The sequence below is a fragment of the Equus asinus genome, chromosome 24, assembly GCF_041296235.1.
Source record: "Equus asinus isolate D_3611 breed Donkey chromosome 24, EquAss-T2T_v2, whole genome shotgun sequence".
Classification (NCBI taxonomy): domain Eukaryota; kingdom Metazoa; phylum Chordata; class Mammalia; order Perissodactyla; family Equidae; genus Equus; species Equus asinus.
In genome coordinates, this window is record NC_091813.1 from 44,427,800 (window position 1) to 44,442,538 (window position 14,739).

General features: G+C 46.3%; 1 long non-coding RNA gene across 1 annotated transcript in view; it reads left to right on the forward strand.

The window, feature by feature from the left end:
- The first annotated feature begins 4,599 nt into the window (after positions 1-4,599).
- Positions 4,600-14,739, forward strand: part of LOC139041832 (uncharacterized) — a 34,888-nt gene continuing 24,748 nt past the window's right edge. Inside the window, exon 1 of the long non-coding RNA XR_011497814.1 lies at positions 4,600-4,871. This is a non-coding gene — a long non-coding RNA (uncharacterized lncRNA). The remainder of the gene's footprint in view (positions 4,872-14,739) is intronic.

Genomic DNA, 14,739 nt, shown 5'->3' on the forward strand with positions numbered 1-14,739 from the left:
CAGAACCTAAAGTTGTGGCCAAGGAAAGACAACTTCCCCCAAGTAGGTCACTGGGAATGAGGCCGAGCAGGGCCACTCCCACTTCCATTGCCTGCCCTTCCCTTGTCTGCACTGCAGGCTCCCTTCCCTCAGGCAGGGACACTCAGGTGCAGGGTCCTCTACAGCTGCCCTCTGTGAGACTTTGCTGAGCCCTCACCCTTGTTTGAACTTCTCTCCTTTCCCCACTCCCCTATTGGTTACCTCTGGAAGCACTTCCTTGGTAAATTACTTGCAACCAAATTCTGCTTTCTGGAAAACCAACCTCAGACAGAACTGGAAGTCATCATGAGTGGAGTGGGCAAATTTTGAACATAGGAAATGGACTGAAGCTGGCGTTGAAGGAGGGAAGTTTGAACTACTGGATAGAATGTTGAACTGGAAGTTGAGGGTCCTGCTGCTATTTAGGTAACCTCACTGAAGACCAAGAACATGGGCCTCAGGCTTCCCATGCATCTGAGAGGGATAAGGATTTACTTTGAGCAATCTAGGAAAAATACTCTCAGAAAGTGCTCATAGCACATTTATTTCAGTGTCATGAATTTTAAAACTGATGAACTTATTTGCAGATAATATACAATAAGATAATATAATAACAATAGCTAACACTTCCTGTGCATTTCTCTGGCCATGTGCTGTGCTAAGTACAAGATTCTCTCCTTTCATCCTTACATCTGCCCCATGCAGAAGGTCTGGTCATTAGATATTAGTCCTATTTTATAGATGTGGAGACTGAAGGATAGAAAGTGATTTGCCTATGTGAGCCCCGGGGCTGGGATTAAACCCCAGGCCTGTGCTCTGAACTGCCCCATTGCAGCCTAAGCAGAGAGACACAGAAATGCTCCATCTTGCCCCAGGCTGTCTGTGGGTATGTGCCATTCTGGGTTTTAAGTATGTACACATGGAACCCATGGTTTATTTGAGTGGATGAGAAAGTGCGAGTTAGCTAGGCTTCCCAGAGAGGCCAAGGGCAATCCCAGAAGCACCTTTGATTCTGTTCCAATGCAGGAATATCAGTTGATATTACTAATGCTTTCATCTGGCATTTTCACGAGGAAATCTTGGTTTTACTTGGCTCTTGGGCTGGCAGATGGGTCCTGCATGAAGGGCGCTGCAGCGGGGTCAACAGCTCCCCCTATCTGTTCGGATGTTCCAAGATCTCTTCCTGAGGCCAGACTCATCTTTAAAACACACCTACACTCAGAGCTGTTTTCTTCAAAGATTAAATTTGGCTCCTGAGAAATAGTTTGACAGGACTCTGTTGGTCACTAAGGGAACTGGAATTCAGTTGGGTGATTTGTGGGTCTGGATTCCCACTTACCCTGGTCTACTCTCACAGACAAGACACATGTTGAATGAACACCCTTGCTAGGCTGAAAGCCTTGGAGAGTGAGGCCTGTGTTTTGTTTACTGCTGGGGTTGGTGCCTGCCACATAGTAGGCTCTCTGTAAATGGTTGTTGAATTAACAAATGAATTGATAGATGACTAAAGAGAGCCAGCACAGTTCTCTCACAGTTAAGAGCCCAGACTCTGGAACCACATGCCATGGGCAGGTGACTTAACCTCTCAGAAGCTTGGTTTTCCCAACTGTACAATGGGTATGACATTAATATACATCCCTCGAGCTTGATGGGAAGATTAAACGAGTTAGTATGCATAAAGCACTCAGAACAGTGCCAGGCACACAGAAAATATTTTCTCACTGAATTTCTTACAGACTGTGACATCAGAGTGTGGCCCTGGGCCGGGCCCAAACTCCCCTCACATTGGTTGCCCTCTCCTTATACCATATTGCAGGAAGCAAATTTTGTTGTGTCATTATCAGCTTGAAACCCCCTCATTCTTCTTCCCCACTAAAGTGCCTTTGTGTCTAGAGGTGGGTTTGGTGGAGTGCTAGATCTTACTGTTGGCACAAAAAAATGCTGAGATCCTTAAAATCTCCCCTGTGGGCAGTGGGGAGAGATACACTTTTTTTCCTGAAGCAAAGCTGAGAGTTTATCACTGCCTGCCAAAACCTCCCTCTAAGGCATCGCTTCTCAAACTTTTTAAACTCTCTCCCTGTTAGCCCAGAACAACAAAGTCCAGAGTCATTCTCAAGAGAGAGGAGTGACAGGAATGGGCTGGTGGCTGGGATCCACGTGCATCATGCTTTAACAAGGAGGGAGGGTCAGCGGGGCTCTCATGGAAAAGAGTCTGCAAGCCAGCAGAAGTAGGAACCAGCAGTCGGCAAATGGCTACCACTGTGGACCACGCTAGCTCGGAGGGACTGCTTTCTACCAGCTTAGAAAGCTCCCAATTCTTCATTTGTTCATTTAGCAAATATTTATTGAGCACTTACTATGCACCAAGTGCTGGGGATGCAGAGATGACCAAGGTCGATGTCTCTGCCTTCATGGAGCTTACATTCTATGATCATTAACATCTATTCAACACCCGCACGAAACACTGCTCACCCAGGACAGGTTCACTGAGCCATAGCAGTTCCTCAGGGATTCTCTGAGACTAAGCTGGAACGTGCCCAGGGGGTTTCAGCCTGTCAGCAAGAATCACTTGGCTTCTTTGGCCATGGGGAAAATGTAACTGGAACTCTTGTTGCCATGTATGCGTCTCAGTCCTGGCATTGGGAGGCCCAAGGCTCTGATCAGTCTGTGCAGGACTCCACACTCAAGAGTTAAGGCTCCACACCTCACACTCCTCAAGATGGCCACTATCAAAGAAAAAGAAAATAAGAAGTGTTGGCGTGGATGTGGAGAAGTTGGAAAATTTGTGCACTGTTGATGGGAATGTTAAATGGGGCAGTGGCAGTGGAAAACAGTATGGAGATTCCTCAAAAAATTAAAAATAGAATTACCATATGATCCAGCTCACTCCACTTCTGGGTAAGTATACAAAAGAATCGGAAGCAGGGTATTGACAAGATATTTGCACACCCATGTTCATAGCAGCATTATTCACAGTAGCCAAGAGGTAGAAGCCACTCAGTGTCCATCAATAGATGAAGGGATAAACAAAAGGTGGTATATACAGACAATAAAATACTATTCAGCCTTAAAAAGAAGGAAATTCTGTCACATGCTACAACATGGATGAACCTTGAGGACATTATGCTAAGTGAGCTACCCAGTTACAAAAAGACAAATACTGTATGATTCCACTTATATGAAGTATCTAAAATAATTAAAGTCATACAGACAGAAACGGGAGTGGTAGTTTCTAGGGGCCAAGGGGAGGAGAAAAGGGGAATTGCTATCTAATGTGTGTAGTTTCACATCTGCAAGTTGAGTAAGTTCTGGAGATCTGTTTCACAACAATGTGAATATACTTACTACTGAACTATACACTTAAAAATGGTTAAGATGATACATTTTATGTTATATATATTTTTTACCACAATTAAAAAACAAAAAATTAAGACTTCAGTGGCCAACAGCTATGGTTGATGCCTGGACACAACAGGAGGAGAAGGAGGAGGCTGTGTGTGTTTCTGTGTGTGTGTGTGTGTGTGTGCGTGCGCGCATGTGTGTAGGGGGCAGTGGAAGCAGGGGAGGTCCTGGAAGTGGAAATTAACCTGGTCACCAGAGAGTCTGTGGTTATTTTCACTTGAACAAGGCCCCCAGAGGAAATGAACTGGGACCCAGTGGCTGCCGGTTGTCCTTTCCAGGTCTCCGAATCCCCAACTTTCTATTGCAAGAGAGGAAACAGAATATAGGGCAGAGCAAGCTTTCAAGAGTTCAAATCCCATCTCTGCTACTTACTTAGCTATGCAGGCTTGGGAAAGATACCTGAACGCTCAAGTGCTTCAGTTTCCTCATCTGTAAAATCGGGGTATAATAGTACTCACAACGCAGGCATAGAGTGTGGACTAAACAAGTCCTCCCATGGAAGCCCTTAGCGTTTTGCCCACTATGCTGCGTTAGTGTTTAGGAAGTTTGGGGATTCTTGATGAAGTTGAGGGGTATATGGGAGAATTCACATTGTAATTAAAGAGCTGGGCATCTGGGTGGAAATGTGTTCAGTGAAAAGAAAGTATGGCTACTTCTGGCCAGCATATGCTGATGGCCTGAACTGACCATTCCCAGGTCAGAAGGTAGGGTGGCATCGTGAATTATGCAAAGCTTTTTTGCTCAGCCTTGAAAGGCCAACCTAAGAGCAGGTTGGAATGACAGTAGGTTGGAGGGATGGCTGGTGACTCCCCAGCCATGCCTCGCCCGGGCATACTTCATTTTCCTTCTCTTCACACCCATGGCTGGGTGGGAGGAGGTGGCCCAGGTGTGTGGGAGGTGATAGGCCACACGTGCAGGAAGCTGCAGGTACCTCAGGCGGGGCCTTGGGACACTCGCCATTTCTGGGGCCTGGTGCCTCCCATCCAGGCTCCAGTCTTCTCTGAAGAATCACCCAGACCAGCTCTGAGGGTGCTTTAAAACCGGTTCTTCCAGCTATTAACCCTGCAGCTCCTGACGAAACACACACCCAGGTGAAGATAATTAGGGTGGGAGGGAGATCAGGACTCTAGGAATTCGGTGCCAGCCTCCCCTGCAGGTCATTCAGAGGTTGCGGCCTTGGCAGGCCTTGGCAGGCGTCGGCTCAGAGCCATGCAGCCAGCAGGCCCCACCTCCGTGTCTGGGAGGCAGCTGCTTCCAGGGAGCCCACATCTCATGGTGGCTCCCCCTCTCCTTAGGCTGCTCCAGGTGTGTGCCCCCTGGTCTTGGGGGGAACTTGGGAATCCTGCACCTGAAGATGAAGGATTCGGATGAAGGACCACTTACTGAACATGTCCTCTGTGGAGCCAGGCACTTTAAATTCATCATCTCCATCCTCACAGGCACCCTGCAAGGTGGGTATAATTACTATTCCCATTTTACAGATGAGAAACCTCAGGCTCAGAGGCAGTGAGGTGCTTGTTTAAGGCCCCTCCCTGCCTTTAAATGATGGAGTTGCTATTTAAACCTAGGTTGGTCAGGCTCCAAATCCTACACACAGCCCCTTCCCCTCTCTGCCTCACACAGAAGATAAAGTGATCAAGAGCCAGCCCTGACGGCCTGGCCATTAAGGTTTGGCACACTCTGCTCCAGCAGCCTGGGTTCAGTTCCCAGTCGTGGAACCACAGCACTCGTCTGTCAGCAGCCATGCTGTGGCAGCGGCTCACATAGAAGAACTAGAAGGACTTACAACCAGAATATAAAACTCTGTGCTGGAGCTTTGGAGAGAAAAAAAAATAATAATCTGCTCCCCTTGACTATCATTTTAAAAAAAAAATGATCTACTTTAGCTAGACTATTTTGCACTGCCTCTCATGCTTATAGGCAATTGCTAGTGTTAAATGTCAATGCTAAGAGGAATGGACTAATGATGTGAAACAGTCAAAAACTTTGACTCTTCCCCTAAAATAGGATCACGTCACTCCTCTTTTCAAAAATCTTCAGTGACTTCTCCACTTACCAGATCGAGTTCAAGCTCCTCAGCCTGTGATACAAAGCGCTGAAGAGAGTATGACAGAACGCCAAGCTCCTGTGGCCCTTTTCTCTATTCAGAATGATCTTCAGTCTGGAAAGGGAAAAATAACCCTACTGAGTTGGAACTGGTGCCCAAAGAGGAGCACGAAGGGTTGGAAGGGAGTCCAGATTCCATCCCAGACCAGTGGCCCCCAGCCCAAACCCGGCAAGGAAGGGCACCCGGGCCCAGCTTGCTCCGTGGCTGGTGTTAATCTTTCACAGATCATAGCAAATGTGAGAAAGTCTCAAAGAATGGGGTGGGCAAAAGTCCTAGTTTTCAAAAGGGAGAATACTTTGGATTCCTACATCCCTACAGGTCTGAGGGGGAGACCCAATAACACTGTAGTCCATGCTACAGGACCCTGTAGTTCTTTGGTGACCTGCACTCCTATTTCTAAGGTCCACTCTAAACAAGTCATGCCAATCTCACCCCGTGTCCTCTGCTAATGGGTTTACTGGGCTGGTAGATCAGGGAGATGTTGATGATGTGGTATATCTGGATTTCAACAAGACCACTGATAGTGTCTTTCGTGACCTCCCTGTAGACAAAATTGGAAAATTGTGAGCTGGATGTGCTTTCATTTAGAAGAGCTCATAACTGGCTGAATGCGTAACCTGAGGAATGCTGACTGATGGTAACTTAGAGGAAGTCTGTAGCGGTGGGCAACAAGTCTCCACCCCAAGCCTGTTGTTTTGGATATTTTTATCAATAACATAAAAGGCAGATGATGCAGCCCTGGGAGAGATAATTAACAATTTGGATGCAGAAATACGATCCAGACAGACTGAAATAATGGGCATGATCTAATAGGATCAAACTTAATTGGAGCAGATGGAAAGTTCTGGACTTTGGTTTAATAAATCAATGCCACAGGGTGAAAAGGACTTAAAGATTTTAGTGGATTACAAGCTCCGCGAGTTAATAGGACTCAAGCTAGAAGAGGCTCAGGGGTCCCTTCTGCTTTCAGGGTGTCGGATCCCTGCATAGCATCAGACCCAGGTATGACCTGGCTACCAATCACTAGACAGGTTCTGGAATGTGCCATGTCCTTGCACACCTCCATACCTCTGCACACATTGTTCCCACTTCCTTCTCCTCTAGCTCATCTGGTGAATTCCTATTCACTCTTTTTTTCCATTTTATTTTATTATTTATTTATTTTTATTGAGGTCACTTTGGTTTATACATTATATAAATTTCAAGTGTACATCATTATATGTTGACTTCTGTGTAGACTGCATTGTGTTTGCCACCAAGTCTAGTTGCCCTCTGTCACTGTACAAATGTCTCCCATTACCCCTTCTGCCTTCTCCCTGCCCCTTTCCTCTCTGGTAACCACCAATCTGTTCTCTATCTCTATATGTGTGTTTGTTTATCTTCCACATATGGGTGAAGTCATACAGTAATTGTCTTTCTCTGTCTGACTTATTTTGCTTAGCACGATACCCTCAAGGTCAATCCATGTTGTTGCCAATGGCAAGATTTTGTCTTTTTTATGGCTGAGTAGTATTTCATTGTATATATATATATATATATATCACATTTTCTTTATCCATTTATTTGTTGATGGGCACTTGGGTTGCTTCCACATCTTGGCTGTTATGAATAAGGCTGTAATGAACATAGGGGTGCATATATCTTTTTGAATGAGTGTTTTGTGTTCTTTGGATAAAGACCCAGAAGTGGGATAGCTGGATCACATGGTATTTCTACTTTTAATTTTTTTAGAAATCTCCATACTGCTTTCCATAGTGGCTGCACCAATTTACATTCCCACCAGCAGTGTACAAGGGTTCCCTTTTCTCCACATCCCTTCAATACTTGTTATTTCTTGTCTTTTTAATTCAATCTTTAAGATCCAGCTCAGCAGCTCCAGCTGGGTGGAGGCCTTCAAGCTCCTGACTACCTGTGCCCCAGAACCCTGGCTCCTCTGTGCTCCCTCACAGCACTCGCCACATTGGGTTCAAATGATCAGTTCTCCTGCCTGTCTCCTCACAGGAGTGGACTCTCCTCGAGGGCGGGGCTATCTCACTCGCAGAGTGGGTGTTCAGTGAATGTTTGTGGGAATGGTCTGGCTGCCCCAAAGGCTAATTCTGTCTTTTGCTGTGTTTGTGCAGGAATCATGTGCAGAAACGATTTCCTAATGCTGCTCACACAAGGCATATCAGACAACTTGAATAAAGGCCTCAGTTCTGGGCCCCACACTTGAAAAGAGACAATGAGACAGGTTTGGGTGACCCCGCTAAAGAGCAAGCCGGGTGGTAAAGGGTCTGGACCCTCTGTCATGTGAGGAAAAGGAGAAAGATGGGAATGTTCAGCAGGAAAAGAGAAGGCTTAGATGAGGACCCAAGAGCTGTCTTTAAGCGTTTGGGAGAATGACAGCCAGTGGTCCCTCACTATCTGGGGGTGTGGGAGTGTCAGTACTTGATGAAGCCCTGGACACACACACACACCCCGTTTTCACAGAGTGGAGGCAGTACAGGGTGTGGTTAAGAGCCTGGCTTGAGGCTCACACTCATGAATCTGAACCCGGCTAGGCCTTGGGCAAGTTGCTTAACCTGCTTGTCTGTTTCCTTATCTGTGGAATGGGGCTAACAATATTACCCACCCCACAGGGGAATTAAATGTGACAATATGTGAAACGGGTTTAGAGCAAAGTCTGCCATATTCCATAAATGTTAGCTTAAAAATATCACGGGGGCCGGCTCAGTGGTGTAGTGTTTAAGTTTGCGTGCTCTGCTTCAGTGGCCTGGGGTTTGTGGGTTGGGATCCCAGGCGTGGACCTACACACCACTCATCAAGTCGTGCTGTGGCGGCATCCCACATACAAAACAGAAGAAGATCGACACAAGTTTTAGCTCAGTGACAATCTCCCTCAAGCAAAAAGAGGAAGATTGTCAACAGATGTTAGCTCAGGAACAATCTTCGTCACCAAAAAAAGAAAAAATATATATATATATCAGAGGGTGTGCTGTCACACAAAGCCTAAAGGAGTTGGCTCTGGAGGGCAGCAGACACTAGATTCTGAAGCCCTGGACCCACTTCCCTGTGTGGGTGGAGAACCTTCGTGCATCCCTGACCCCGGAGCATCTGCGGGTCTGGGCCCTCCTCTTCTTCCCTCTGTATCTGAGCCCCACACTCTCAGAGCAACCTCTGGGTGAAGAACCAGCCCACTCTGGTCCAGGCCTACCCTTAACATGTGTGGAGGCTGCAGCAAGAGTACACATGTCTGCCAGCAATACGTGAAAGTTACAAACCAAGCTAAGAACTGCTAAACAAAACATGTTCTATCCTCATAAGTCAACAGTCACACCTTCACAACCCGCTAGAAGTGTAGGTTCGAATTTAGAACTCCTTGAACTTCCATGCTGGAACATCATGGCACATGGACAGCTGGCCCTGACCCCCAGCACTTGGCATGCACACTGCCCCTTTCTCCTTACACCCCAAGATACATCTCTCACCATGAGGGGGTCTCAGGCAGGTGCGTGGACCCCCAGCCACGTGGTGTGTAAGCTGTATTTATAGCCACAGCCCTCCATTCCCTCCCCACTCCCCTGCAAATGGTTGCCCCTCAGGTCTAAGGATGCTCCCACTGCAGGCATGGTCCACCCTCGAGAGGACAGACCAGGGGAAAGGCCAGTCAGGCCCCATGAATATGCTCCAGGCTCTTTAGGCAGGGAATTCAGGGGTCCTGGACACCCAGAGCAGGAAGGGGACAGAAGTTGCTAGTTCCCCTTGGCTCTTTGAATCCTGGCTTTTTGAAGGTGAGGCCCCTAGGCCTGAGAGCAGCACTGTGCCTATTAACCTGTGAAAGCCTGGATGCCTCCACTCTATCTGCTGCCCAGCCCACTCTGCCCAACAGGTTTAGAGTGGGAGCTGTGTTTGCCTCCAGGGAGCATCACCTAGAAAGAGGGAAGGAGATCTGTTTACCCCCAGGTCAGTTTAGAGAAAGACGGAAGGTGGTGACAGCTTTAAAGAGAGAAGGAGAGAAGGGCAACGTCTGAGGCCTGCAGCCAGGAGGACGGCAGCCTGCAGAGGCCTCAGGGTTGGGAGGCCAGGCGGCTCAGGACATCTGGTCTTCAGTGCTGGCCCTGGACCTGCTTGCCCTCAGCCCCGTTCCTCAGACTCCTTTCTGCTCTGTACGGCAGGGAGCAGGCTCTGCAGGCTGTACTCCCCAGGGTGCAGGGTCAGCAGGCTGCTGGCTGGGGGTAGCCTAGGAGGGACTTGGGTGAGAGATTGGAGGGTAGATGGGAGCAGAAGGAAGCACTGTATTTCTTCCCCTCCTTCTCTGCCTTTGGTGCCATCTCTGGCAGCTGCATTTCTTTGCTGACCTCAGCTTCTGCTGTGGCCCCAGTTTCCTTCCAGTGACTTTGGTGCCTGGCCTTGGAGAGCCCACCTCCTCCCCTCATCCCTTGAGCCTCAGGCAGTGGTGACTTCCTGCTGTTACTGATCTCTGGGTTGCCTCACTGTCTACTGATTGACTTCCTAACCTTTTCCATCACCTGTGTAATCAAGTCCTTGCGTTAAATTCCTCCTGTTTTATACCCTCAGAAATCAGTTTTTGTTTTCTTAACACTGAAATCAATATGCATCGAGCACTGTTATGTATCAGTTGATTTCATGGACAGTCATGTGCTGCATAATGACAATTTGATGAATGATGGACCACATATGTGACGGTGGTCCATAAGATTAGTACCATATAGCCCAAGTGTAGCACGCTATACCATCTAGGTTTGTGTAAGTACACTCTATGATGTTTGCACAACGATGAAATTGCCTAATGATGCATTTCTCAGAGTATGTCCCCATCATTAAGCAACACATGAGTGTATCATCAATTTTAGTAGTCAGACCCAAACTAATAACAGTCACTTATATAGAGAGGAAACTAAGTTTTTAAGAGGCTACATAATTTTCTAAGTTTACCAGCTAATAATGGATAGAACAACTAGGATTTGAGTCTAAGTTTGCTTCACTCCCAGGTCCATTCTCTTTCCAGTATGCCTCACTGCTTACTGGAAACACTTCTTGGACAACTGTATTGGGAAACATTTGAGGCTGTGTTGGAAGCCAGTGGAAGGAGAGTTCTGGGGTGAGGATGGCTTCTGGCCTCCTAAAATTACTCCAGCAGCTCCCTCCTCATTGCTAGGGAGCCATAAATAAACTCTCGTTTTAAGTATTTTCAGAAAATCTAAATAGAAAGAAATCTCACTGAGTCCACACGAGACTGCCATTCAGACTGCTGGAAATAGATTTAAATTGTTAGGCTTAATGGAAAGCTAGGTGAGACACCATGATTTTTTGAGAAACAAGAAGCCAGGCTGAAAGGAAATGCCTGCTATAATTAGACAATATTAAGACTTAATCCAGTTAATGCCAATGTAAATAATTCCTCCCTTCCCTCTCTCTCTCTCTCTCTCTCTTCACTTCTCTTTTAAAACCTTAAACCAATGGCTCACAGCTTATGCTCTCGCATCACAGGCTAGATTGGGGTGATTTGTTCCCAAGCAAGGAACTTGGGTCTTTTCCCAGTTCATGGGTGAGGGGCAAGAGGGGGAGGAGAGGGTGGGAAATTAGGTTCATGGTACGACATTTCTCAACTTTAAGAATTTTTGTGTTTAATTTTTCTTAAAAATCACCTGAAGCACCTAGGTGGACTAGAACCTAGACTCTAGTCTGAGGGGTGATCTGATTTACTATAAGTTTACTTATGAATGATTGAGGGTGTGCCACAGAGTAGAGGACTCCAGTCACTCTGCCCTAAAAACAAGCTCTGGAACCGCTGTCTTCAAAAGCATGCCAAGATGCCCACCTGTGCACACCATTCAGATTCTGTTCCAGCGGGGGATCCATTGTGAGGTACAGTTATGGTGACCCTCAGCCTCCAAACAGCCTAGCCCCAACTCGTCTAACCCTCCATATATACTATTGTGCACCAGACCAGGAGTCCTCCCACCCCCTATCTTGGATTGGAAAACATTGTTGTCCCAGGTAAAGGAATTTGCTCCAGTTAGGATGACCCACATATATGTGGGAGGGCATTGCTCTGGAGTGACAGAGTGACCTAGCAGCATCAGAAGGATTTAGGAAGTGCCTTCGTTGCTTGGGTTTGAGGGGGAGACCCTGTCACTGGTCAATGTCTTCTTTCTCTCTGTAACTCCTTGAACTAATCCGAAAGGCAGCCAAGACTTATGAGCGGATTGTTAATGCTCATCAGTTTCACCTTCCAAGCCTGGCCTTGGGGAGAGTCTGTGTTAGGTCCACAGCCCAGGAGTCAGGGGGAATACCAGCTGCAGTTCAGGGTGGAGAATCCCTGAGCATTTCCCCTGGAGCCTGAGGTCCCCCCATCCCAACTGTTTGCTGATGACCTTCTGCATGGGGGAAGAAGACTCTTGTCAAATACGCACAATGAAGGCACAGCCTGTCTCACTGTGTACTTTCCCAAGGACAAAAACAGTTCCCCGGGAATCAATAGTTACTGGCGTTGGAAGATCCCATTCCAAACCCCATCTCATTAAACCAGGCCACCATGTTCAGTATTTGCTCCACAGCCAGGCAGGGGTTAATGGGATCCAAATCCATCCTGTAGGTGATGGTCTTTTATCAGTTGTAATAAGTCACCAGTATTGGCAGCTTGCAGACTAATTTTTCAGAACAGCCGATATTTAATAGACTACCCCAGATGATTAAGTGAAATGATTTCTTGGAGTGGTCCCAGAGATAGCTCTAAAAGTTGTCTCAGCTAATTATCTCAAAACTAAAGGGTAGGATCGTAATGCCACTTATTAGTTTAAAACTGGTTTCTGCCAAGATTCGGGCTTCTTAATTTAAGCTCTACACGCCCAGAAGGTCCATGGCGAGGCCACAGTGAGACAGTGAGTGCCTCAGATTTACACATAGTTGTGTGCATCTGATCAGTGTTCATCAGATGCCTAAGTGGATCCAGGGCCCCAGAGACGATAAAACTGCCTACCTGGATTTTTGGTACCATTTATTTTGCAGGTCATTTCTACAATCTCTGATTAATTTTTCATTTTGATCTCTGCTTTGATCCCCTTGCTCTAGGTGGCCTTTGTATATGGACCAGGGACCCAAGTTGATTTATCAAACTATTTTTGAAGCTAAGAAAGAAATGGCATCATTTTTTGGGGAGCTAATACTTCACTGCCCGCTCCTCCCCTCCCCTGCCCAACATTAAAACAGTCAAATCTAAACCTGGAATATTTAACCTGGTCATGGTTTGCGTCTTCGAAATAGAGGCAAACCCGAGTGCTTCCCTCCACCCACAAATTCCATTTAAAGTCAGATTTCCAAACATCTGCGGACCGTGTCTGTTCCGTGTCTCCGCGGGATTACTAAATTACACTTAGCTTCCTCTGATGAGGTATTTCCCTCCCCACACCCTGGCAATTACTTGCCAATTAATACAATCGAGTAAACACCTTATGAACAAATATTAATTTTGAATGTCAGGTTAACATTTTCCTCACTCTCCTCCACCTACGATTTCCTGAATTTTCAAGGTTTGGCCGTTCCCTCTCCCCCTCCCATTCAGCTTAAAACTGGGCAGGGCCAGGGGTAGTGAAGATTATTCATGTGGACCTCTCGCTGAAGGACGTGTGCCTACTTCCTTCCTAAATGTAAGCAGTCAGGTCAACAAGGGCTGCATAAAAGGCCTTACAGATCTGAAAGCTATCATGTTTGTCAGCCCAGAATTGCAGATCTGAGTGATGATTAGCTCCTGGCACTATCTGGCGTCTGCAGAAAACAAAGGCCTGATGTTTAGGGAACTCAAAGTTCTTGAACACCTACATTCACTCCCTCTTGCCCCCAAAGCCTCACCTGGAAGGGAGGTTAGGTGGGGGTGAGTCAGCGGCACCTGCGGGTGCCATCCTCCTGGAGGAACTTGCACCTGCGTCTCTGTCCTTTTTTGTCCCAATGACAGGCTCACCTCAGCTGGTTGGAGGCAACTATGATGACCTTCCACCCTAGTGCCAGAGACTGGACTCCCTCTCATACTCTCCCACTAGCTGTGTGACCCTGGACAAGTCGCTTAATTTCCTTCCACTGCTGTCAAATGGATATAATGATGCCTACATTACAGGGACGCTGACATAGTTAACTTAGGTGAAATATACAAAGTGGTTAGCATCCTGTGTTAGGTTTCTTCTCATTTGTACAAGGGGGATAATAATACCTAACAACACTATAATCCTACTTACACATTGCCTACTAAGGCTTGGGCTCTGTGGAAGGTTCCAATGAGCAAATGTGCCTGAATTTTTCTCAAAATGTTTGATTTTGAGGTTACAACTTTTGGAATATGATGCCACTAAGACATGAGTCAAATCACATCCATCTTTCTTAAAGTTTGGCCTTTTGGAACCAAAGAGACAGTGAGTTGTGAAAGAGCTCTGAAATCAAATATCTATGGGAAACTCTGCAGCCTATCAATTCCTCTTGGAGAGTCACGTTGCACATTAGTATCTTAAAGCCTGTGATTTAAAAATAATTTAGCTATGATTAACTAAGTGCAGATTTATTTGATCATTTAATACAAAAGACGCTTTTATTCGTGTCATACTGTTGATATCCCTGATTCGATGCAGCACACTTTGAGATATGCTAAATTACCCTTCTCCCAATGTAGGCTATTCCAAGGATTGGATGACACCAATTGCTGTGATAGATTTTAAATTGAATTAGAAATCCAAAATGGGGGTGTTCTGTGACCATACCTTTAACTATCAGGAGTTTTTTAAACCTATGATTGAAAAAGATGACCTTCTTACAAAAGATGGGTTCTGGATCTTCTGGATTCAGTTACACCAGCATCTGAGCACGGTCGTTTAACCAAAAAATAATGCCCTTTGGGGATGCACATGCTTTTTATCTAATATGTCTGCTACTCAGGATCGTCAAGGCACACAGGAAAGAAGTAGAGAGACCTTTATCCAGATATGCACATGAGTAATTTTCACCACCCTCGGCTAAAGCTGGATTGGGATTTTGTCTTTGTCATCACAGTTGTGCATATCTTTACCCTCCAGGACTAACGCCTCCAGAGTTTCACATCCAGCAGTATATGTAGGAGTGTCTATTGTTTATATTCCCTACCCACTATGTGTATATTTTTTTCTTTAATCCTCATCACAGCCTTTCAAAGTAGGCATTATTGCCTTTATCTTACAGATGAGAGGAGG